Raw genomic sequence first — 27,311 nt, forward strand, 5'->3', positions numbered from 1 at the left:
ACTTCCCAAGTGAAATGCCACTAAAAACAGTCCTTGATGATGAGCAGGAGTTGACCAAGTAAAGAGTGAGTATCCCCATTAAGATCAGATAAGTTCTCCACAAACAGGGCACAGGGTCAGGTCTGTGTGTTAAAAAATGATCCCTCTGGGGCCTACATGAGGCACAGACTGGAAGAGGAAAGACTTCAGGCCTGGAGAGCACAAGGCATTGATAGGAGGGTCTTAGCAAAAGGCGAGCACAACCTTCTGTTGCCATATTTATTCAACACTTGGTTATTCATGCACTTGCATATACACAGAATGTTATTAGCCAGAAATGTGTTCAACTTTAAGCAGCAAAATCACCTTTTTATGGGTTAAGCAAAAATTTAGTTTTATTATACAAAAAAAAATTTTTATAATACCTGAAGTTCCCCTAAACCAACTGAATTGGCATCTCTGGGGCAAGGTTGGTCACAGCAATCATCTATTCCTCAATGTATATTTGATTTCTTTTCTTCCTTTTCTCATTCCCCCACTTTGAAGCATACTACCTCCTGGGATCACCTCCCAAGTAATATGGACCCAAATCTTCTAGTGTCTGCTTTGAAAAATGGGGGAAATGATAGTGCCCAACACATACAACTGTTGAAAGGATCAGTGACTTAATATATGTGAAGCAAGTGTTATTTACACACGCCCTTCCCTCTTCCTCATACACCCTAGTCCATACTTCAACGGGATTAGCTCCTTCTCCCACTTTTCATCTTAACTGAAATGTCACCTCCTCAAAGAACACTTTACATTATCTTCAGGTGTTCTCTGTGGGTCTCTCTTATACTTTTTGGTTTTGCTGCTGCTGCTGTTGTTGTTGTTGTTTTGCTTTCCAAGTACTCAAAATAATTATAATGTTTACTTTAAAAAAAAAAAAAAAAGGAATGAAAGCCCCCAATGGGCAGGTACTCTAACTTGTTCCCCAGAATTTACTGGTGTAGCATAATGTCTGACATATCACAGGAGTCTAATGCATATTTATTAAATGGATGCCTCTGGTCCAGTAACATGCCCTTAAGAGATGTTGAAAACATACTATATAGCCTTTTTAAAATTCTAAGTAAAGAATAAATCTGGGGAAGAAACCTATCATACTAGGCAGAATAATAGTATCCCCCCCAAAAAATGGTCATGCCTTAAATCCTGGAACCAGTGAATATGTTACTTTACATAGCAAAAGGGACATTGCACATGTAATTAGGTAATAGAACTTAAGGAGAGCTGCCTGGATGATTCATGTAGGTCCTATCTAATCAAGTGAAACCTTAAAAGCCAAGAATATTCTCCAGCTAGTTATAGAAAAGGAAGTCTGATTTAAAGAATGAGAGAGACTCAATCCACCATTGCTGGAAGGAAGCCACTTGGAAAGCAAGCAGCCTCTGGTGGAAAGACCAGTCCCCAGGTGACAGCCAGGAAGGAAACCAGCACTTCAGTCCTACAACCACAGGGAACTGCATTCAGCCAGCCACCTGAAGGAGCCTGGAACTAGACTCATTCTCAGAGCTTTCAAAAGAAGTTTGACCTTGTGAAACTCTAAGCAAAAGACCCACTTGTGCCACTGTGAGTCAGCTGAAGTGTGCAGTAATAAATGGGCATTGTATAAAGCTTTTAAGTGTGTGAAAATTTCTTATGGTAGTAATGGAAAATCATCTTCCCTAACACACCCTTGAGGAGGGGCCAGAAAAGAGAAAGACAACTAGAGGCCCAGGGCTGGTGAAAAACCACAGAGATCCAAGGTTCTGCCGTAGAGCAACAGTATTCTCTAAAATTCTCGAGCTCCAGACCAAAGTGTGTTTCTGGAAACCAGGAATGAATAGTATTTCCTTCTACACATGTATCCTCTCATAGACTCTGTCCCTTAGGGAAGAATGAGGTAATCGTCCTGAGGTGATTTACAAGATGCAAATCTACCAAGACACTCAACAACTTTTAATGCCTGGATGGTGATTGCTAACTGGGAAGAAATTCACTATAATTAATGCCACAACTAAATATTAGATGTTAAAAAAAAGCCTCTTAACACTCTGTTTCTCTGAATCAATGTATTCCCAAATATGAAATATGCATGTGAGTGTGCACAAATGCAGAACCATTATGTACATATGATTTTAGAGGGTTTTTTCAGATTTTAACAGACCTGTAATAAAAATATCTTAAATAGTGCATATTCTTAAAATGGTGACATTTCTCCCCCAAAAGCAATTTTTAAAGCAAGATTAGTTTTGGGGGTGTGGTACTTAGCATTTAAATAGTAATATGTGTCTTAGTTGGCTAGAACTACCATAACAAAATACCACAGACTGGATGACTTAAATAGAAATGTATTTTTTCACAGTTCTGTAGGCTAGCAGTCTAAGATCAAGGTGCTAACAGGTCTAATTTCTACTGGGGCCTCTCTCCTTGGCTTGCAGATGGCAGACTTCTTGCTGTGTTCTTGTGTGGCCTCTATTCTATTCATATGTAGATAGAATTCTAGATAAGACAATTTTTCTGGGAGGGTTTATCTTGCAGAATAGTTTTCAACCGTTTTTCTAAGCCACTTGAACCCCACTTCCTTCTTGATAGAATTTCGATGATGTTTAGAAGCTTGTCATGAATAGTCTGTCTTGATGTCACCAAAGCGTTTTAGAAGGACTCCATGATGGTGACCTTGTGGTGGAGGAGAACACTCAGACACTCATCTTCACTAACAGTGTCAAGTTCCAGCCACATCTCTAGCTGACTGCTACAGAGTTCTCTCCCGGGAGCTCTCTTTTTTGAAACTTGGTATCAGAGATTTGGATAAAGTTGCAAAACACAATTATAAAATTTTCAATAGCAAAACACTGAGAGGCAGAAAGGATATGCTGAATAAAAGGTTCAAGATCTAAAGAGATCTTGACAGGATAAAATGTTTGAACAAAGCCCACACAATTCAATGAAATGAAAGGTTTGATACTTGATATAAAGGCAACTGTAAGGACAGAGTTGAGTAAACTCAACTTAGCAGGGGGAAAAAAAAATGTGTTGAAATTGAAAATCATGGAAACAAAGACAGGCCAAAAGTAGGGCTCTATACTGAAGCCCTTGGATGAGAAACGGTACAAGGTATGAACTTGCTGGAGCTCAGATCAAAATTGCTGATGATTTATTTCCCTCCTCTACACCCCACTCCCAGCTCCTTGACTTCTGGTAAAGGGAAACATCAGTAATCCCTCTTGTTTCTATTTATAACAAACTAACACCAAGATTGAAGAATCAGCCCATCCCTCACCCCGTATTCCAGAGTGAACTCGAGGTACCTCAGCCCGAGCACGGTGTACTGTCACACACTCAGACTTGGTAGAGACTCTGGATACTCAGGTCCTTCCCGTATGTTCCAAGTTACCACTTCCTACTTCCCTGTCTGAATGCCAAGCCCCATTTAAACCTGACTGCTTGAGACTGCTCACACTTTTTGTGGTCTCTCCCACTTCTAGGTCTTTGTTCAGCCTGATTTTTCTCTCCCTGGAATACACTCCTCCCAGCTTCTCTGAAATCCTACCTTCCTTTGGTGGTACACTGTAGATACAGCCCTTGATGCAAATTCACAGTCTCTTTCCAGATTTCTCCTCTTAAAATTCCAAGTAGCCTCCCTTTTCTTTTTCATTTGTGAACATTTACAGCAATCAGACATGCTTCTTTATGACATTTGTCATCTTTTTTGTGGGGGAAGGTTTTCTCAACAGGGAGGCCCAGTATTTCCCCCGTTGCTTTTCTGCCTCGCTTGGCAGTCACATCCCCCTCTTACTCTGCTCCCTTCTCAAAAAGAGTGGCAAACCGTGGCTCATCCACCAAGGCCTGAAATCCCTGGTTTTCTCTTCTGTGAAGCTTTGGGCATCCCAAGCAAGGATGCTCATCATTCCTCTGCAGCCCATCTTTACTGGGCACATACGGCTCTTAGACATGTTTATAATGTTGCAATTGCCGTATCCCCTCAGTTATGAAGCCATGTTTGTAAAAGCCCCAAGGGCTTATTAATAGGATATAAAATCAAAGTGATAAACACTTTAAAATACGCACCTTATAATTAAAAGAATGCACTAGTTATTAACATATATGCCTTACTCTACAGACTGGCAGGTCCTCAGCTGGTAGCAGGAATCACGTCTCATTCATCTTATTACCATTGGCTAGTATATCGCATTGGCTCAAGAAATATTTGCTGAGTGAATGAATGAATTGAACAAATAAGGTTGAGCTGGCCATAAATTTATCACAGTTCAACACTCTGGTCTGGCTGCTGTGAAATTTAACTTAATATAAGACTGTATCACGTTAGGATGTTCAGATGACAGAGAGCAAGAGTCACAGATTCAATCACATCTGGAACATGGTGTTCAATACATTAATTGTGTTAAATATCTTAAAGGGGGACGCGGCCCATCCAGGAAGACCTGGGGGGTGATAAACCCAGAAACACATAAGGCAGGGCTGAAAGAATTGGGTAGATAGAGCCTGCCAAAGAGAGGCAAGTGTAAAACACGACAGCCATCTTCACACATCTAAAGGCCTCTCTTTGTAGGTGTAAAAGGGCCTGATGTGTGGAGCTTTAAGAGAAGCAAAGACCAGTATGATGACACTTGCAGAAATTGATTTGATTCTTCATACAAAATGCCATTACAATCCACTGCTATGAAGCAATGGAACGGGTTGTCTTGTGACACAGCGAGAATTCTACCTCAGGATAGATCAAAGCAGAAACCTAACAGCTAAGGGTTATTCAGCACTAGAGACAACGGTGGACTAGGTATGCCATTGGGCTTCCTACAATTTCTAAGTTTTCTGATTTTATCAACATTGATTCTTTTTCCAGAGAGGACAACCATATCTACAGACACAACTGAAAAATGACAAGTAGTCTGAGGGATGACCTGTAAGTTTCCAGCCGCAGCTCTAACACAGATTGTCAATGAAAATGCATCTCTCCATCCATCCAGCCATTCATTTATCTAACCAAGATTTAATGGGTACCTGCTGAGTGCCAGCCGCTGCCCTAAGTCCCAGAGACACAGCAGCAACACAGCTACTGTATTTAGGAACTTACTGTCTAGTGTGGACATTAATAAGCACACATAAATACAAATTACAGCCCATGGTAAACGGTATGAAGAAAGGCATGGGATGCTAGAAGAGCCAACTGAGCTAGTTGGAGGACTGAGAAAAGGTTCAGGAAAGGCTGCCTTGATGCAAGTCATTTAACTTCTCCATTCATCCACAGTTATTGGACTGAAACTGGGCAGGTGTCTGTCTCACCAAGACTGTGAGGAGTTTAGAGTTTGTAATCTGGGGCAATCCTCTCTTTCCTAGGGCAAGGTCCCCTGACCTCTTGAAACCAAACTGGGAAGCACAAAAGCCCCTAGGTCATGAGGTTGGGAGGCCATGCTTCTGAGCCCAGGGTCTGCCACAGAGTAAATTCCCAGCAGCCGACAAGTGTTATTAAAATAAATAGGAAACATCCTGAGCACTTCCAAAGAAAACTTTCACATACATTCCAGATCTTTTTTTTGACTCTTCCAATTAGGCCAGCTTTCTAAAATCCCTGGGCTATTTGGTGAGATGGGACAGTGAGATCACCAGAGGGTACGGGGACACTTCATCTCACGTCAGGGCATCAACACTTCTGTCTCCGGTCTGCATTTCCTGCCTTACAGGTAGCCTTCCGCTATAGGATGAAAAACACCCTGCCTTCTTCTGTTCCTGTTCAATACCTTCTTTCTTCTCTTTAAAAATCAGAGAGGGTTAGAAAGGACACTTCCAGAGAAACTCGACCATCTCTGCCTCGGCCAGCGCAGCCACCAAATGCAAGTACCCAGCAGCAGCTCCCTGGTGTTCCAGGAGGAGACCAGCCCTGTATGAATAAATAATCCACATTTCAAGCAGGATTATGGATATAAATGAAAGACGAAAAGCACATCAGGGTACCAATTCGTCACACATCTCCACACAAAAGCACAGTCTTGTTTTTCTCCTCATCCCCAGTTTACCCCATTTCCCACTGCACTTTGTGGCCAAACATGCACAACGCTGAAAAAACATAAAAAAGAAAGTGGGTCAGAGAGCGAGAGCTGCTAGACTGACAGGCGATTTGAGTGGGTCTGGGAGTGCCAGCCATTGCCTCCTGTCCTGTCAGCACTCTGGAGCCCCCCGAACCTTCAGGATCAGATGACTGCCACCGGGGGCCTGACTATCACCTCAGCAAGTGGTGTCCCGGAGCACCCAGCCACTGCCTCGCTGAAACCTGTCCTTGCACGGGCTCTCCTGTTATCTCCCACTTGTCTTGATAGCTAATACAGCTCCCACAGTCGCTCTATGCCATTAGGTCAGAGCAATGAAAACGAATGCCATTTTCTTGATGGCTTATGCAGAATTGCTGTAATTTGAAGCAAGCTTCCCAGGTCCTGCTTCTTCCCCGTCTCTTTCCCCCACCCCATCGCCCCCCCTTTCCTGGCTGCTCCTGCACCCCCAACCCCTCCCACCCCCTGTCTCTGTCTTTCTTCTCCCTTTTCATACTGAATATATTGGGGCCCTGGCGGGCTGCCATTCTAACTGCACATTAGAAATGGTAGAGTTTTCCTCTATCTGATTCTATAAAATGAGTTCACCAGAAGGTGCAGACCCAGCACATTCGTGGTTTTTCCTATAAATTACTTTAACACTGTGTCCAATCATATATATAATTTCAGATTTTCAATTTCAACTCACTGCTGTGTCAGCACAGACTCCACTGATATGTCTAACGTATTTAGCTTAAAATGAAACGGATGGCATTTCATTACCAGGAAGATAATATTTTTGAATATGTTTCCTGCATGGCGGGATCCATCATTATTCTGCCATTTTATGTTCAGTGTGTGTAATAGCTTTTTAATGCTTTGACGTATTTTATTTATATATGTAATATTTTTCTAATACCACAGGACAGTTTAACTCATTGGACACATTAGAAAATCTTAATTGAATGCTTTTAAATATTAGCAGGGTGGGGGGAGGCTGAACAAATGGCCAATATTTTTATTTAAAATTTTGTCAGGAGTCACAAAAAAGGCACAAAAATTGTTCAGCCAGCCTTGTTCTTTTCCTTTACCTATTCTTCCCAACCTTCTCCCAACCCCCACTCAGTAGTCTCCCCATAAATATACACACTTTGGAGAGGAAATATAAAGATAAAGAAAGATCTCCCCCGTCCCCTGAGACTTAGGAGCTGTCAGGGTGAAAGCGAGGAACACGAGAAATATTGAGCAAGCCCCGGTGTGAATGACAGGAATGCTCTCATTGGTGGAAGCTTCTGACAGTGCTGAAATCTTTAATACCAGGTTCCCGGCTCTTTGACCAAAGTCATGGAATGTTTAAAAGGAGACTTTTTCTCAAAAGCTGCCTTTGCAAAGAAAATGCAAAGGAAAGTGTTTCGCTTTAAAAACGTGCAGGTAGCTGACTTTGCTGAAGGCATTTCAAATGAACAGGTAAGAGCCAGAGAGAGCACTTTCTTCTGGTTCTTTCCCCCACATCTATCAAAGCAGCACCTGACTCCTCCAAAGGAAAGTTCTGGGAGTCAGTGTGGGAAAGGCGCTTCGCCTTCCTCTCTTCCAGTCAAAGCAGCTCAGTGAGTGGCCTGCTGGTACTGAGAGCCAAGTAAGGGAAAGATGTGAGAATTAACGTTTTCTTTGTAGGGGTAGCTCTGCCTTCCCAATATGTACGTATGCACATGGGGTTCCCCAGCTTTACGGAGGTAAAACTGACAAATAAAACTGTGTATATTTGCTGTCCGTGAAAGTGTACAACATTGCCTTCGCTGCGTTCAAAGTGTAACCCCTATTCTCTAACTGCGGCTCTCCTAGGGAAGAGCAACCAGACATGAATTCTAATACCAGGCTACCTCGGATCACCTAGAGGACCGTGAGCCGTTACTGCAGCCCTCTGAGTCCTAGAACATTTATCTGGACAACAGAGCTACTAGTTTCTGCCCCGGAGGTTGCTACAAGAATAAGACACGGCGCGTGGAGGCACCTAACACAATTTGTGGCTTATGTAGTAGACACGCAATGACAATCATTTTTCTTATAATTAACAACTTGTTTTGTTGTTAAAAGTCAGCCCATCTTTTTCCTTCTCTCTCCTTCCAATTCTCCTGTCTACAACAGGAGACTCCAATCTGCATGCTGATAAAACAGCCTCCTTCCTATAAATAAAAGTTGGCACAAAAGCACAAACAATTACAGTATTTCATTTATTCCAACAAAGCTCCCTTTGGAATGAAACTCTCCAAGTTTTGCCTGAGGATATTTTAAAGAGGTTTTCCTGGCTTTCTAGTTGTTATTTTTCCCCCTGTGTTTGTTTACCTCTTTTTTCTTAAAAGAGTAGAAAATTATAGCACAAAACTGCTCGAACAGAACTTGCCACTAACAATTCCTCGGATCAATGTACATAATTTAAAGGTCCTGTAATTTTTCTAGCTCTCAAAGAGTTGGTAAAATTAACTACAATGGCAATTATAAAATACATAATTCTATCAAATCAACATGGACCTCTTTTGCTCTTTTTTGAGAGAGAGAAAGAGAGAGAGAGAAAAGGCATGTGAGTAGGGAGGGAAAGGCAAAGGGAGAGAATCCCAGGAAGGCTCCACACCAACTGATGAGCCTCACGACCCTGAGATCATGAACTGAAACAAAATCAAGAGTCAGAAGCTTAACCAAGTGAGCTACCCAGGTGCCCCTAACATGTACCTCTTAAATTTACACAGGGTTATATGTCAAATATATTTCAGTTAAAAAGAGGTGGGAAAACAATACTCTAGGAAAGGGGTGAGAATTTTTCTGTGAAGATAAGTATTTTTGGCTTTGTTGGCTCAATTCTGCCATTGTGCAAAAACGTATGTATAATATACAGGAACAAGGAAACCCACCGTATTCCAATAAAACTTCATTCACAAAAACGGGCAGTTGGTGGCAGGCCTCAGTTTGTAGACTGACCTCTGATCTAGGACATTAATATACCTAATTTTGCATTTCTCAAAGACTAAAAATCCCAAAGTATAAAATCGCAAAATCAAGTGCAGAAAAAAGAAAATGTCAAAAGTATAATTTAAGTTGGGCAAGGGATTTTAAGTCTCCTGTTACTATATTCTGTATCATCTATTATTCTTTTATCTGTTCTGATATTCATGATTTTACAGAAATTTGCTAAGAGGAAGTTTCAGTTTTTCACCCCAAGCCTCTATGATACACATTTCAAATTTATACTAATTTACTGATAACAAGTTGGACAATTTTGTTCAAGACAAAAAAGTTCATTCAACAAAATCCACTGAACAATCAGTATGTGCTAGACACTAGCAAAAAGCAGGGAATAAATAAATAAAATCCATCTCTACACATTTAATGTTTTAGTGGAAGGGAACAGTACATACTTAAACTGGTCAATAAAAAGACAGATTTACATCAGCAAGTACTAATGACAATCCAAAAAGTTGTTGGGACAGAAAGGAATGGATTTAGGGACATGAGTGAGTCCTGAGAGTCTAACTTCCTTCAGGAGGGGGATGAAAGTGACTATGTTCAGCCCTCTGAAAAGCTAGAAATAACAATGCAAAAGTCATGAGCAAAAATAAAAGAGCTTAATAAGGAGAAAGAAAAGCAAGGAAGCCAGCGTGGTTGGAATACAGGAAATGATGGTCACGTGGGCAGTCATATTTTATTCTCATCAACAGAAAAGTGTTTGCACTGATTAATTCCCAGTTATAATATCTGTTGACCACTCTGAAGAAATCATCTTGAATTGACTCTATGAGACTACTAGAAAACAGAAATCAGAAATTCCTAATTACTTTGCTACAGGCCTCCTTCATGAACCCCATTTCTAAATTCCTGCAGTTCTAAAAAGAGGTAGAAAAATTTAGGTAGGCATGTGCAGATCAGCATTGCCTTATTTTGCACTGCTCTTTCAGGAACCAAAGCAGAAGCTATTTGATAATACTCCTCTTCAAAGTTACATGGCACTTTTCATCTAAGAATATCAGAGCACTCTGTCGCAATTAAATTATTAATCCTCATGACAACCCCATCAAGAAAGTATCTGCTTTATTATCAGTAAGAACACTTGGCATTTACATGCTCATCTTGAGGATGCTACTCAATCACACGCAGTTAATTAATGCACACAACACATTCAGAAGGCAGGTCACCATTCTCGTCCCCACTTACAAATTTAAAAAAAAAAAAAAAAAAAAAACCCACCTCTGTTCCTGAAAGGATGAGGTATTTCTAGCCAATTTCTCCAAATGAGAGGAGTATCAGAAATTGCCTGATGCCTTGATCTTAGTTAAAAATCAATCACTTTTCCAAGTCTCACACACACACAGAGCTCCACCAAAGCTCTGCAAAGCTGGCCAAGCAAGCACCCTGCCCCTTGTGCACTGCTCCACAATGGTCCTGCCAAAGCCAGTCCATACTTACAACCCATACACAGGACACCCCTCGAGCACCTGTCTCTGGTGGTCAAAGGGGATTGTGTTTCTGGGCCCCATGTGTCTGAAACAATTGAAGAAACAGTTCTTGGCAGCCTACCATCTCCAGAGCAATGCACAGAGAGCAAAATAAAACACACCCCTAGCCTTCTGTGAATAAGGACCATCTACTTAAACTGGAGCTTTAGCCAAAAGGACAGGCTTCAAGTCTACCATACAGCTGAAGGTGACTAAAGTGCTCTTGGGAAACACAGTCTGGGGACACTACCTCTGAGCCCTGACCTGGCCTTGCTACAGCTCACCAATACCCCCAAAAAGAGTCCACATGGCCATCTAAAGCTGCCAGTTTTGCATCTCTCACAAAGGGACCATTTCTTGATCTTGTGGTCTGGAGGCCAGCAGGGCACACAACTGCAGTCCTATAGGACTGATACATTTGCATACCTTAAAAGCTACTGCCTGATGGTCTAGTTTCCAACTAGCCTGAAAATAATTTCAGTGTTAAATGAAATCCCTCTTTCTGGAATACTCACAAATCTCAACATATCCTCAATAACTAAGACCTACTCAAAAAAAAAAAAAAAAAATCAACTTGCTCAGACAATCACAGAGGTTCAAGAGACAATCAAGAGCCAGGGCAAGGTTAAATAATAAGGTTTATCTCTTACACAATGCCTGCAAGACTGGGAGAGATATAGCTGTCTCACCTAATACATGGAATGGATAGAAACAAACACAAAGACAAAAGTAAAATGAGGAGAAAGGAGTAAGTTCCAAGCAAAAGAATGAGATAGAACCCCAGAAAAAAACTTAATGAAGTGGTGATAATTTATAATATGAATTATGATAAAAAGTTAAAAGTTACAGTCTTAAAGATGCTCACTGAACTTGGGGAAAAAATAGATGTACATATCAGAAACTTCAACAAAGAGATAGAAAACATAAGAAAGTACAAAAAAAAAAAAACCCCACAGAACTGAATAATAAAAAACTGAACCGAAAGATACACCAGAGGGGTTCAGTACCAGACTAGATGAAGCAGAGGAAAGAATCAGTAACCTCGAAGACAACATTATGGAACAAACCCAAACAAAGCAACAAAAAGAAAAAATTAATTTTTAAAAATAAACATAGCTTAAGGTGTCAATGGGACAACAGCAAAAGAAATAAAATTTGCATTACAGGGCTCCCAGAAGAAGAAAAGAGAGACAAGGTAGAAAACTTATTTGAAGAAGTTAACAGTTGAAAACTTCCCTAACCTGGGTTAGGAGACAAACACCCATATCCAGGAAGCACAGGGACTTCCAAAGGAGATGAACCCAAAAAGACACATACTAAGACACATAATAATTAAAATGTCAAAAGTTAAAGATAAAGAGAGAATCTTAAAATATCCTAAGTTAAAGATAAGGCAAAGAAAAACAAACTGTTACATACAAAGGAAATCCTATAAGACTGTCAGGAGATTTCTTAGCAGAAACTTTTCAGGCCAAAGGGGCATGCTTCCAAAAAGAATACTCAACCCAGCAAGGTTATCATTCAGAACTGAAGATGTTTTTCATACAAGCAAAAGCTAAATGAGATCATCAATCATAAACCAGCATTAAAGAAACTTGTTTAAGCTGCAAAGTGTAAGAATTAGTAACAAGAAAAAGTGTGGAAGTAAAAATCTCACTGGTAAAGGTAAATATATGATTAATTATAAAGTTTATGAAATTTATAAAACAAAAGTAGTATAATTATATATAACTGTAATAACGTTACGGGATACACAAAATAAGATGATGTAAAATATGGTATCAAAAACATAAAAGGTGGAGGATAGGACGTAAAAATGTAGAGTTTTAGAATGTTTCCAAACTTACTATCAACTTAAAATATATTGTTACATAGAGTGATTATCAGAGATGAGCCTCATAGTAACCACAAAGAAAAAACCCAGAGTAAATACTAAAAAGATAAGGAGAAAGGAATCTAAGCATAACCCTATAGAAAGTCATCAAACCACAAAAGAAAGTAACAGAGAGGAAAGAGACAAAAAGCAACAAAATGGCAATAAGGACATAGCTGCCAATAATTACTTTAAATGTAAATGGACTAAATTCTCCAATCAAATAACACACAGAAACTGAATGGATTAAAACACAGACACACACACACACACACACACACACACACAATCCATCCACATGCTGCCTGCAAGAGACTCATTTCAGATGGAATAACATACACAAACTGAAAATGAAGGGACAGAAAAAGATGTTTCATGCAAATGGAAACCAAAGAAAGCTGAAGTAGCTATATGGACATTAGACAAAAAAAAAAAAAGACTTTAAAGATTGTAATAAGAGATAAAGTAGTCATTACATATTACATAATGATAAAAGGGTCAATCCAACAAGATGATAAAATAGTTGTAAACATTTATCCATCCAACATAAGTGAATCTAAATATATATAGTAAATACTAACAAAACTGGGGGAAATTAATGATAGTACAGTCATAGTAATGGACTTAAATACCCCATTTGCATCAATGGATAAAACATCCAGACAGAAAATAATAAAGCATCAACCCTTAAACCACACATTAGACCACATGGACTTATGAGATATACAGAACATTCGATCCAAAAGCAGCAGAATACACATTCTTCTCAAGTGTACATGGAACATTCTCCAAGGCAGAGGACATATAAGGTCACAAAATAAATCTAAATAAATTTAAGAAGACTGAAATCATATCAAGCATCTTCTCCAGGAAGCACAGGGACTGTGCTTCTAGTATACAACTAGAAATAAATTACAAGAAGAAAATGGAAAAATCATAAATATGTGGAGATTCCACAACATGCTACTGAACAACAAATGGGTCAATGAAAACACCAAAGAAGAAATTAAAAAATACCTGAGAAAATGAAAGTGGAAATATCACCTACCAAAATCTCTGAGATACAGCAAAAGCAGTACTAAGAGGTAAGTTCACAGCAATACCAGACTACCACGAGAACAACAAAAAAAAAGTCACAATTTAACTTTAGCCCTAAAGGAACCAGAGAAAGAAGAATAAAGAAAGCCCAAAATTAGTAGAAGAAAGAAAATAATAAATATCGGAGCACAAATAAATAAAATAGAAACTAAGAAGACAATAGAAAAGACCAATAAAAGAGCTCATTCTTTGATAAGATGAAGAAAACTAACAGACCTCTAGCTAGACTTACTAAGGGAAAGAGAGGAAAGGCTCAAATAAATAAAAGCATAAATGAAAGAAAAGTTACAACTAATACCAAAGTATTACAAAATATCTTAAGAGACTATTATGATTGGGGCGCCTGGGTGGCTCAGTGGGTTAAAGTCTCTGCCTTCAGCTCAGGTCATGATCTCAGGGTCCTTGGATCAAGTCCCACTTCGGGCTCTCTGCTCTGTAGAGAGCCTGCTTCCTCCTCTTTCTCTGCCTACTTGTGATCTCTCTCTGTCAAATAAATAAATAAAATGTTAAAAAAAAAAGAGACTATTATGATTAATTATACATCAACAAATTGGACAACCTAGAAGAAATAGATAAATTCCTAGAAACATACACTCTTTAAAGACTGCATCGTGAGGAAAAATGTAAATAAAAATATTACTAGGAAGGAAATAAAATCAGTAATCAAATAACTCCCAACAAAGTCCAGGACCAGATGGCTTCACTAGCAAGTTCTAGCAAACACTCAGAGATTTAATACCCATCCTCCTCAAACTAATCCAAAAAATTTAAAAGGTAAGGAAAGAACACTTTCAAATTCATTTTACGAAGCCATAAAAATACTGATTCCAAAACTAGACAAAACCATACACACAAATACACACACATACACAGGCCACTATCCCTGAGGAACATAAACGCAACAGCCCTCAACAAAATATTAGCAAACCAAATTCAATAATACATTACAATTATCATATAACATGATCAGGTGGTATTAATTTCAGGAATGCAAGGGTGGTTTGACATCTGCAAATCAACCAACATGGTACACCACATTAACAAAATGAAATATGAAAAATCATATGATCATCTCAATAGATGCAAAAGCACTTAATAAAACTCAGCATCCATTTACGACAAATACTCTCAACCAAGGGGGTGGAGAGGGAATATAGCTTAACATAATAAAGGCCATATAGGACAAGCCCACAGATAACTTCATAATTAAAAGCTGAAAACTTTTTCCTTATGATCAGAAACAAGACAAGGATGCCCACTCTCACCACTTTTGTTCAACAACACAGTATTTGAAATTCTAGTCAGAGCAATTAGAGAGAAAAAGAAATAAAAGGCACCCAACTTGGAAAAGAAGACATAAAACGGTCACTATTTACAAACTACGTAATGTTTATATATAGAAAACCTTACAGAATTCACAAAAGTGTCAGAACTAATAAATTCAGTAAAGCTGTAGCATATAAAAATCAATACATAAAAATCTGTTTCATTTTTATACACTAACAATGAACTACAGGAAAAATTAAGAAAACCATCCCATTTATAATTACATCAAAAAGAATAAAATGCAGAACAATAAATTTAACCAACATTGTAAAAGATGTGTATACTGAAAACTATAAGTCACTGACGAAAGAAATTGAAGATGACATGAATAAATGGGAAGATACTCCATGCTCATAGAGAAGAATATCACTAAAACGTCCATAGTAGCCAAAGCAATCTATACATTTAAAGAAATCCCAATCAAAATTCCAATGGCATTTTTCACAAAACAATCCTAAGGTTTGTATGAAACCACAAAGTACCCAGAATAGCCAAAGCAATCCTGTAAATAAGAAATGAAGCTGGAGGCATCACACTCCGTGATTTCAAACTACACTACAAAGCTATAGTAATAAAAATAGTATGGTGTTGGGGCGCCTGGGTGGCTCAGTGGGTTAAAGCCTGTGCCTTCGGCTCCGGTCATAATCTCAGGGTCCTGGGATGGAGCCCCACATGGGGCTCTCTGCTCAGCAGGGAGCCTGCTTCCTCTGCTCTCTCTCTGCCTGCCTCTCTGTCTACTTGTGATCTGTCTGTCAAACAAGTAAATAAATCATTAAAAAAAATAATAATAAATATTATGGTGTTAAGATAAAAACAGATACAGATCAACGAAATAGAAAACACACACATGAACCCACACATACGTGGTCAATTAATTTAGGACAAAGGAGACAAGGATAAAGAATAAGGAAAAGTCAGTCTCTACAATAAACAGTGTTGGGAAAACTGGACAGCCACATGAAAAGGAATGAAACTGGACTACTATCTTACATGGTACAGAAAAATTTACTCAGAATGGACTAAAAACTTAAATATAAAACCAGAAACCATAAAATTCCGAGAAGAAAGGCTATCTTGATATTGGTCTTTGCTCCAGAACTCCAGAAGCAGTGGCAAACCAAAGCAAAAATAAACAAATGGGACTACATCGAAGTAAAAAACTCTGCAGAGTGAAGGAACCAATCATAAACAAAATAAAAAGACAACCTACTGAATGGGAGGAGATATTTGAAAATCATACCTGACAAGGGCTTAATATCCTAAATATATAAAGAACTCACATAACAACAACAAAGGAGTATTTCAGTAGACATTATTCAAAAAAAGACATACAAATTGTCAAAGGGCACATGAAAAGATGCTCGGCATCACTAATGAAGGAAATGCAAACCAATGCCACAATGAGATATCACCTCACGTCTGTCAAAATGGCTATTAACAAAAGACAAAAAATAACAAGCACTGGAGAGGATGTGGAGTAAAAGTAAGCCCTGTATTGGTGGAAATATAAATTACCAATGGAAAATAGTAAGGAGGTTCTTCCAAAAATTAAAAACAGAACTATCACACAATATAGCAAGTCCACTTCCAGGTATTTATCTGAGGAAAACAAAACACACTAAATTAAAAATATATATGCACCACTATGTTTACTGCAGCGTGACTTACTTAAGCCAAGATATGGAAACAACCTAAATTTCCATCAGTGGAACAATGGATAAAGATGTGGTGTATACAGGGGGGCACCTGGGTGGCTCAGTGGATTAAGCCTCTGCCTTTGGCTCAGGTCATGATCTCAGGGTCCTGGGATCAAACCCTGCATTGGGCTCTCTGCTTGGTGGAGAGCCTGCTTCCCCCACTCTCTCTCTGCCTGCTTCTCTGCCTACTTGTAATCTCTGTCAAATAAATAAATAAAATCTTAAAAAAAAAAAATAAGTCAGGGGGATATAATATACAGTATGGAGACTATAGTCTGCAACACAGTATTGCAAATTTGAAAATTGCCAAAAGTATAAATCTTAAAGTTCCCATCACAAGAAAAAAAAATGTAACCACATGGTGACAGATGGTAAATAGACTTAAAGTGATCATTTCTCAATGTATTCAAATGTTGAATCATTATGTTGTACACCTGAATATGTTGTATCTCAATTATACTTCAATAAAAAAATAATCACTTCATGCACTACACTCTCAAACATCTAAGCACCTCTAATTGTGCAACTGTTTATAAAATCAGATGGGCATTGACCAGAACACAGCCTCTTTAAATGTTTCCCATAATAATGTCCCTTGGAGCAAATTTCAAGTTTGCCTAACATTTTCACACACATTTCTCAGTTGACCTTCACTATGACTTTATGAGTCAGACCAGATGCTGATGTTACCATTTTATAAGTGAGGAAATGGAGGTTCAAAGAGATTACAAGATTTGACCATCATTATATGGTTAGTAAGTAAAGAGGTCAGACCTTGAACCTAAGAATTTTTACCTTACGTGTTGTGTTCTTTGCTCCGCATCAGTGTTTCTCTACCCTCTTAGATTTTCACTTTAAGATGATTTGTCCTTGACCTCCAACCAAGGCATTTTGTCTTCCTACACCCAAGATGATACTGATTTTATGTTTATGACACCTACAAAGTTTTTCCAAAGTATGGACTTTGATGGAAAGGTTTTAATAAAAGTTTCCTTCAGTTGATAATGAAACCTACCATAAACAAAGCAAAAAAGCTGTACTGTTTTTGCTTTTGGTTTGTCATATTGTATTTTGGTATATATCCGGTCAGGAAAACAGAAAACATTCCAGGTATTTCAAACAAAGGGTACTTAGGGATATTATTTAAAAGGTGATGAAAGGTTGCTAAGGATAGGGTGGGGGAGGGGAGCTGGATTTGCAAAAAGGAAGAGGAGTAAGGTTCAGATGTTACTAATGCCACTTATTGAATGAAGCCTATAAGCCTATAAGCCTGGCCTATTGCTACTGTTAGATCCACAGAAGGTGCATGTCCTCAGCTAGGGCTGCAAACACTGAAATGAAACAGTGCTGTGCCTGGAGCTGAGAATCACCACGGCCCAGAAAGCACCATATTAAGTGAAGATGAAGCCATGGCCTCTTTCTTCTTTCCAGGGCTTCCTACTGGCAGATGTCAACAAGAAGCCAGCCAGAAAGGTAACCAAGGAAATGTAGCTTGCAGATGCCTAGTCCCAACAGAACATGGTGTGGAATGGTAGTGATGAGTCCAGAAGACAGAAGGGAAATAGCTGACATGCTCAGCATTATAAAGGCTTAGACAGATCAAGCAATGACTGCTAGACCTGGTAACAGACTCCAGGTCAATGCTCTTCACCTCAGTGACAAAGGAAGCTATGTCCCACCCCCCACTCCAGGAAACCAAAAAGATAAAATGAAAGGCTGAGGTTCTCTGTAGTTTAAAATCTATACGGGAAGAGAAGAGGCCTACCCAAGAAAGCAAAGAGTTGTCATTAATTCAAAAATATGTCATGTGATCCCCAAAGGGAATAAGAATTTCTGCAATACAGGGAGTGAGGGCTGAAAGTGGGAAGGCAAAAACAAGAAAACAAGACCTAGTAAGACACTGATGAAGGAGGATTAAGGCATCAGGTGGGAGGAGGGAAAGTGAGCAGGAAGAAGATCAAGAGTTAGAGAGAAATCAGGATATACTTTCAGAATGGAACAGACAAAGGAAAGATTCCAGAAAGAAACTATCATGAAGGACAGAGAAGCGAAGGAAGAAGGACTCAAACGAGGTCTCAGAGCCTGGACAGGCTAACAGCCATTGGAAGAGCTGGGAAGAAATCTTCCCCCATAAGCCTAACAAATGTCCATCGATATCTGAAGGACAAACTCCAGGGAAACGATAACCAAGTACAGTATGCTGCCTCAGTTTCCCAGAGATGACTGGCCTCCAAAAGAATAAAGACAACCAGGTTCCAGGAGAGACTCTGAAGCAAGCACAATTCTTATTTATAGCAACTCCTGCCCTATCTCCCTCCTCCACACCCCCCGAGTTGAGACCATAAATTAGAGAACTGCCTTTCCAATATCCAGTTCTCCTCACTTATTACATACATAGGTGGTAATCAGAACGCCTACCCTCAAAAGTATTTTGGTGTAGTATGGATTTCCCAGAACTCCAAACTGGTCGATTTTCTAACAGCAAAGAGTCAAAGTACCTTGAAGTTGTCTGATTCCCCCATTTGACAACTTTAAAGATTCCTCCTCACCCTCAATGTAAAAAATGCACACATAATAAATGAATCAAAGAATGAAATAAACATCTCACACTCTTTCTTCTACCAACCCTGCTTTCATTTCCTAAGATCCCAGACATCTACAGAAGCTTCAAAGTTGGAGATCAAGCTCTCTTTCACTAAATTCCAAGGGAAATTCCTAACAGATCTCCCTCTGTGAGTACAAAAATCAATCTAGAAATGCTCTGGGGGTAAGTGAAGATACGGCTGAAGAAACTTACAGTTAGTTTTGGAGAAAAACCTTTCCCTCTTCAAAGGATGGGTTTGCCCCTCCCTTACTTGGTATGCTCAATCAACACCAGCCAACAGTAGGTAAAATGGCTGACTGGCTGTAAACACCACGTAAAGTCTCACTCAAGTTGTGATTTCTGGCTGCACATAAAGACTGGCCTAATAGGATGGATTTGTGACATCTTCACGGAAGGACAAATACTGTGCTGTGATCCTTGTTCCTTACTTGATGAAATTAATTTTCTCAGCAAAGTATTCATGGTGGTTAGGATCCAAACACAGATTCACCATTTCAGTTTCATCTACCAACATCTCCACGTGCATACACCCCCACAGGCACTTCAGCCACATCCCTGAACCAACGTGCCCTGTCTTTACTTCACATGCAGCCTCCCCCAGCCTTCTACCCATTCTTCCTTCCCCGCCTAGAAAACTCCTTTTCAGATTTCAGTGTCCAGCTCCAGTGAAGTTCTCCTGAGTCTATACAGTCTTCCATGACTTGACCAGAAATAATCCATCATTCCCTACTCTGAAACCTTCAGTACCTTGAATGTACCAACAGAGACGAGTGCTCTCTTAGCATTTGTGCTCGCCTCTCCACCAAGCATTTTCCTCTCTCTTGGTCACTTCCTAAATTTTTATTTGTACAACTCCATATACCATATATAGCCCACACTGGACACAAGCAATAAAAAACAATGGGGGGGGGGGCGCACGAGCTCTTACATACCATGTCCATCGAGCTTGATTAGGTTCATTTGCTTTGACTTAGTACATCAAAGATGTCGTCAAGGATCCTGTCTCCAGGTAGAGAGTCTGGACAGCCTTATGCAGAAAACACAGAATGTTTGAGTGCCCTCAGAAGTAAGTTCTGACATAGCTTCCTTTATTTCTAGTCCCTATGGGGCAAGAGAATAAGATTCCTAATAAAATAAAATTAAATTTTAAAAAGAGAGTAAAACATTCTAAGCTCTCATCACTACCAGCAGAACATGCTGTACACTGATGGGAGGAGAGGTAGCACAGTTTCAGCTATCTGTAGGTCTCCACAATAGCCTGGGGAGGAACCAGCAGATCCTCCTAAGGGGGCACCATCAGAACCCCAGGCCTCAGGCTGCCCTGGAGGGATGGCCACTGGCAATTCTCTTAATGGGTAAAAGAGAAGAGTCCTTCTTAATGAGAGCAGCCAAGTATTCAGAAACAAGGTTACCCAGGCACAGGTAAGATACCCTTCACACACATCCATTCAGTCCCATAAAAATGTTTGCGAGTCCATTACAATCCTGCCATAGCACTAGGATTACCACATAAAATACTCCCAGATAAAACTGAATTTCAGATGGGCAAGTATTTTTAGTTTTAAGTATTTCAGTAGAATACTGAACACTTATTAGTATAAATATGACCCATACAATATTTGGGACATACTTACACTAAAAAATTACTCACGGTTTATGTGGAATTCAAATTTAGTGGGAGTCTTGTATTTTTAGTTCCAAAAACTGCCAACTCTGTATGGCATCAAAACTAAAACTTCTCATTTAAGGTCTATGGGTTTCAACTAATTTAGCAGACAGTTCAGTAACTAAAGAAAAAGTTTTGATATAAAGCAACAATCCCAAAAGGCTATCTCCTAGGGACATTTACCAATACAATGACTCAGAGCATAGCGTACGGATTTATTTTGTTTGTTGATCTGTTTGCTTCTATAAAAGAGTTTGAATCACCATGGGCTATTTTTTTTCCCTCCCTTCCTTTGGGAGTTGGTGCAAGCTTACTACAACATGAGCTACCAGCCAAGAGACAGATTTTAGACATCAGAGATCCTCCAGAAGCTCCCTCATCTCTCGCAGAATGATCAAAACCCATCCCGATTCTCCTTGAGAGTTCATCCTCTCATTTCTCCTGACCCCATCCAGATCCAGAGATGGATGAGTAACTACACAAGCAAGAGAAGAAGAACTGGGTTGTGTGGGCAAAAAGTCACTGTGGAACTTCTCCTGGGGCTCCTCAAATGAAAACGAGTTCAGCCTTCTGCATTAGTTAGCTTGACTCATTTGCTGTGCATGGCAAGGAGACTGAATCACAGCAGCCTGTAATCGTTAAATAGTAATGTTTTCTTTGGCTCATTGCTCTGTAGTGGAATTTCCCCTGCCGTACGTGATGCCATCCCAAGGACCCTAAATAGCAAAAGGTGTGCACCATTCTCTCCACTGGTGCCTTCACGGGCTATTGGGTAAGGTGTCCCCATTAGGGGTACCCAGTCATTTGCCTTTCATTTTCTGTGCACCATCTTAAAAAAAAAAAGTCTGAATTCGAAACTTATTTCCAAGTCGGAAGATTCTTTAAGTCTCTTTTCGAAAGCAGAGACATCCTCTTCCCTTCTCTGGATGTGTCATCAGGAACTTTAAAAGCAATCCCCTTGCGTCTGTCACAGTGACTCAGAAAACTAGGCCAGTGAGGATTCTGTCATTTAGTGGTTCTGTGGCACATGTGCCCTACCATCTTTCATTTCTATGCTTCAAAATACTAAGTGGGCCACACTGAGACATCTTTTTGTCACAGAGTAGTAGCCGTGTAATGGTTTTGGGAACACTGGAAAGGAAATGGAAAGGCGGGGGAGGTACTTTTGCATAACTGCTGTTTATTTCTGTGGCAAGTCGCTGGTTGGGAAAACATGTATTTGAGGGACATTTAAGGTTTGGCATTTCAATCCCTGACTTCAGTCCTTGGAACTGCCATTCGTAGGGTGACATTTGAAACTTGACCACCCTGGACTGCCTGGTTGCCAGACAGCAGCCACTCTGGCAAGAGCGAACTCCAGAGGGAAGGGAAGAGGCTATCTTCTGAAAGGAATGAATAAATGTCTCCTCAGGCCTCCCTATCAGCCCAAACAAGCAGCTGCATTCGAAAGGTTTCTCCTATCTAGTCGAGCCAGAAAAAGGTGAGCTGTTCCAGGCAAGGCCAGAGAAAAATGTACTAGAATGTCTGTGGGAAAACCACTTGTTTCTTAAAGGAGAATGACAGAGCTCAATTGGGAAGATAAGCACAGAACTTTCTAGCCACCCCCATTCTATCTCCTATTCAGTATCCCCGAAGGCAGAGCTCACGAAATGAAAATCTGGAAACTACCCAGACTCTGGTTATTTTGAGGGGCTGCCCCCGACAAGACTCCCCTTCAGTCAAGACCATAATTTTTTCCCTAGTGTGTCATGTCTCCTATTCTCTTTAGACTATGACAAGCCTTGATGTAAGAAGGCAACTGAAACGCTTCTTCGTTGATATCTTCCTTGTCTCTTACCTCTGTACCTCTGTCTCCCTTATGTAATTGTTTCCTTTCTTGATCCCCCCTCTAACAAAATTTGAAGAGAGGCAAGATAGTCAAAGGGACATGGGTGGTAAGATGGGATAGGAACGGGCTAAAGAAAGTCTACGGTAGACCTCCAGCACCGGTTTTCACTCCCTAAGTTAGATGAAACACTCCTAGAAGAGACCTCTTCCCTCTCTTAGAATAACAATATTAACAAGAAAACACTAATAGAAAGCTTAACTAGAAGCACTTCCCATATGTTAACTTGCTCAATCCTCATACACCCAACACGTAGATATTAATATTACTCCTTTTAGCCAATGAGGAGACAGGCCCAGAGAGGGTAAGTAACTTGCCCATCAACACGTGGCATAGAAGTTGCAGAAGAACCAGGACCTGAACCTGGTACCTGGCTCTGCCATCTCCAGGCTACCTCCCGCAGTTTGGAAGTTTTCGTTTCTGTCTGCACTAACTTCCTGCTCTCTATTAAATCCCTTCCTTCGGCCACCTGGGTGGCTCAGTGGGTTAAAGACTCTGCCTTCAGCTCAGGTCATGATCCCAGGGTCCTGGGATCGAGCCCCGCCTCCCACTCTCTGCTCAGCGGGGAGCCTGCTTCCCACCCACCCCCCAACCCCTTCTGCCTCTCTGCCTATTTGTGATCTCTGTCAATAAATTAAAAAAAAAAAAAAAATCCCTCCCTTCTTTTCTCATGGGGTTGAGATTCCAGAGACAAATTTACTATTTCAGAGATTGCATGGACTGTTTCCAGGGTCCAGAAAGAAGGCCTGTAACAACAGAAGATAGGAAATGTCCCAGCTTCAAGCCACAAATCGAGGTCATTTCCCAGTATGCCTGCATCAGGCATGCAGGGTTCAATCAGAGAAGCAGCAGCAAGTATGAGAAAGACTGAACCCTGACTTACTGACCGACTGACTGCCTGGCAGAAGCAGGTGGGCCGAGCGTCCACGTACTTTGTTACCGCGACTTGACTCACACAAGTATGCGGGCTGGTTAAGCAACCCCCTGCAAACCCACTGTTCTCGCGAGTACTTCTGAAGCGCGACGTCTGCAGGCAAGGCTGTTCAGAAGGGAAGACATAAGGTGGGGGAGATCAAGGGGAAGCTGGAACCCCAGAAGGATGGTATGATGCCCTTGTAAGTTCTTACTCTGACCTTGATGGGATGAGTGTCCCGCAGATGCCAGTAAGACGAGGAAGGCTTTGGCATGGAGTTAAGCACAACACTAGGCCCGGAGCTGGAGGAGCTGAAAGAAGAGCTCGGGGAAGCGAGCACATGCAAGCTGAGCCACCGCCTCCCACCAAGGAAGTGAGCAGAGAAAGAGAAACGCTGCACGTGACCACCAACATGGCCGCGGCTCTCTCGTTTCCCACCCCGCGCTCTCCCACAAAGTTGTCTCTTATGGCCTACCGTACCGGGACAGACATGGGAAAGGAGTTCTGGGAAATGTGGTTCGGCCCTGTGAGACCAGCTCATTGCACAGGCAGGGCACACGCTAGCCGAAACTTTCACGGCACGGTCTTCGTGGAATGATCTAACAGGGTTCACCTCCCAGTAAGTGTGAAAGGAGGGAAGGTAGAACGGTTAAGATATGTACCCCAAAACTACACAGATCTGAGTTCAAATCCTAGTGCCAGTTACTTGCCCACTGACCTCTATAACCTTTAATTACCGCACTTGTAAAGCAGAGATAATAAAAAGGTGCCATCCTTGAAAGCAGTAAAGATTAAGAGCGATAACACCTATAAGGTACTAAGTTCTATGTCTAGCACTTATTAATACCGATATTTATATTTAATATAAGTGACATATGTAACCATAAATATATAGTAATAAAATGATCATTTTTATTAATACTTTATAATTTTGCAATAAATAATTCAATAACCAAATTAATTGAAAATGCATTTTCTCAGCCAGTGTTCTTATACTTCATGAGAAATAACAATCTATGAGTTCTCCTAATTTAGTACCCCCAGATACTCAGAGTTTTCATCAAGATATGCTAATTAAAGTTTTAAACTATCCTTTAGAAAGATATAATTAGGGAATCCCTTGAGCATTTGAGTGTTTTTGTTTTGGATTGGTTTTTTTGCTGAGGATTTTTATCTAAATATGTTTACTTTAAGCCTAAAGAAGTAAGTAACAGGAAGACAGTAAGAGAGAAATACAGATACCTGGGATCCACACTGCAAGTTAAGTTCGTGGGCCCTTAAGCATGGCTTGATTTCTGTGAGTTATAGGATCCCTACAATTCAGAATTGGTATGAATCATAGAAGCAATTTAATCCATGCCTGATCTGATGCATCAATACTCTCTAACCTGTTCTTGATTAAGTCTGGGCCTTAGAGGGGCACCTGGGTGGCTCAATGGGTTAAGCCTCTGCCTTTGGCTCAGGTCATGATCCCAGGGTTCTGGGATCAAGCCCCACATCGGGCTCTCTGCTCAGCAGGGAGCCTGCTTCTCCCTCTCTCTCTCTGCCTGCCTCTCTGCCTACTTGTGATGTCTCTCTGTCAAATAAATAAATAAAATCTTAAAAAAAAAAAATTCTGGGCCTTAGAGATATCAAGTGATGAGAAATTCACACCACCTACAGGCAGACCAGTTCATATGGACACAATTCAAATTTTTAAAATATTACTCCTGATATAGCCAGATTTTACCTCCTTGCAACTTAGAGCCATTGCTTGTTGTTCTGTCCTCTTTAGCCAACAGCATACATATAGCACATTGATCTTCAGTTTTGGAGAGTCTGGTTAATTCTGTGGACCTACTTCACCTCAAAGTATAAATACTCCCATACACTCAAACTCTACACATAACCTCAGAAGCTTCTCTGATCTCTTTTAACTCCTGGTTAGTTAAAGCCTCCACATGACTTCTCTTCCTTTATTCAAAGACAGTTGTCAAGTTCCTCCTGAGCCTTCCTTCAGGCTGTTCCACCAACAGTTTTTTTGGCGTGATCTCAAGGTTGGTTCCTCTCATAGCTGTGTTTCTAAGAATCAGCTTGTTTTTTCAGGGCTTCTCTTAATGTGTCACACTCTGAAAAAAATACAATGCTACTGGAGCAATCTGGGAAATTCAGAACAAAGTTAAACCATCATCACTGGAGCCACTCATGTTCCGATTCAATACAGAGTGATATTGCATGAGCTCCTTGGCAACCACATCACACTGTTACATTTACCTAAAAAGTAAATGGGGCTTCAGTTTCCTATTTTGCAGATGGTTGGAGTAGAGAACCTCAAAGGTCCTTCCAACTCTAAACTCTGAGTTTACTGAAAGAAACCACCCCCCCCAACCCCCCAAAAGTGATAAGCTCATCAACAAATTCAACACAGAAGAAGATAACGGCAAACATACTGGGAAGCTGTTATTGTGATACAAATTCCAAGAGCAAAGCATCACAACTGTGTTACTTAGGTTGCATAGCCCTTGCCCTAGTGACCAGAGGACAGAAATAGGGAGCGTATGGCTTTCAGCTTTCTTGGCCAGAGACAGAGTTCTACATCACAACACAATGGTATGTTCTCCCCTGATACAAAAGGAAATTGAAAGCTGGACAGCCAAAATATTTGGCCGTGGTTATAATGAGAATAGGTATAAAATGGAAAGATCTGTGATACTCACTAAAATGCCAATTAAGAGGAAAAAAGCTTTTCCCATATTACCTTTGAAGTGCATTTTCAGGTTAATAAAGAGCCTTCATAAACATTAATTCAAACTATGTTGCTTGGAAGACTACTTCTGAAGCTTTATTACGCTATCCTAATTAATGTGCTGCAAAGCAACACTGTAGACTTACCAGTCTCTCAGAAATGAGGGGTTCCCAATCATTACCAAGCTCATCATTTAGCATTTATGCATGTGTAGGAAGCATATGAATTTGTGGGCTCCAATTCAGCTGTTGTTCTGCGGCTGAACTCCACTAATTTAAACAACTTGAGGCCAGATGTGTTGTAAAGGGGCGATTTATCTAGATTAGTTCTCACAAGCTGATAGCCACAATCCTTCTTTGCAAAACATACAGCATATTCAGATCCTAGGAAGCCTTGGCATTATGAATTCCTTTCACTTGGTTGAGTGTTTTGTTTGCCTGCTAATATAAAATTCATTGAGGCAGCAGGCAGCAATCAGAGCTGTTGGGAGTTCTAGTCCAGTGCACCACAATCCCACTGCAGTACAACTAATGGCAAAGAGGGCATCCCAGAATAACCCACCTTCCCTTTTGGCATAACAGTAGGCTTTCTGCATATGTGAAGCCCATGTACGGGTTATACAATGGTTTGGGGATGAATTTGCAACTCTGACCACCAGAGACCAGAACTATTTCCACTGCGGTTCTGTAGCTACTTGGCAAAAATGCATCAGAGTGCTCAGCAGCGAAAAGAAATGTGATAATTGTGAGAAGATTGGACATTACATTAGAGTGAGTTCTTTGGCACAAAAGAATAATGTCTGTGAAATGCTGGTTTCGGGTCATATAACACCGAATTTCCAGCATGATGCTTTTAGGATGCAAAATGAGGGGGCAGCAGTCAGTAAGTCCAACTGAATAACCAACTGGTCAACCACCTGAGGGTTCTGCAGCAAGTACGGGGGAATAGTAGGTGGGGAAAGGAAAGGCTCGAGGTCACCCTACGAACTGTGG

General features: G+C 40.4%; 1 long non-coding RNA gene across 2 annotated transcripts in view; it reads right to left on the bottom strand.

Moving 5' to 3' along the window:
- The window catches only part of LOC116570882, an 86,261-nt gene extending 62,299 nt beyond the window's left edge, over nucleotides 1-23,962 (bottom strand). For both annotated transcript variants that reach the window (XR_004277592.1, XR_004277593.1), the window contains exon 1: nucleotides 23,815-23,962. This is a non-coding gene — a long non-coding RNA (uncharacterized LOC116570882). The remainder of the gene's footprint in view (nucleotides 1-23,814) is intronic.
- Between the last annotated feature and the right edge of the window lie 3,349 nt (nucleotides 23,963-27,311).

The sequence above is a fragment of the Mustela erminea genome, chromosome 12 (genome assembly GCF_009829155.1).
Source record: "Mustela erminea isolate mMusErm1 chromosome 12, mMusErm1.Pri, whole genome shotgun sequence".
Taxonomy (NCBI): Eukaryota; Metazoa; Chordata; class Mammalia; order Carnivora; family Mustelidae; genus Mustela; species Mustela erminea.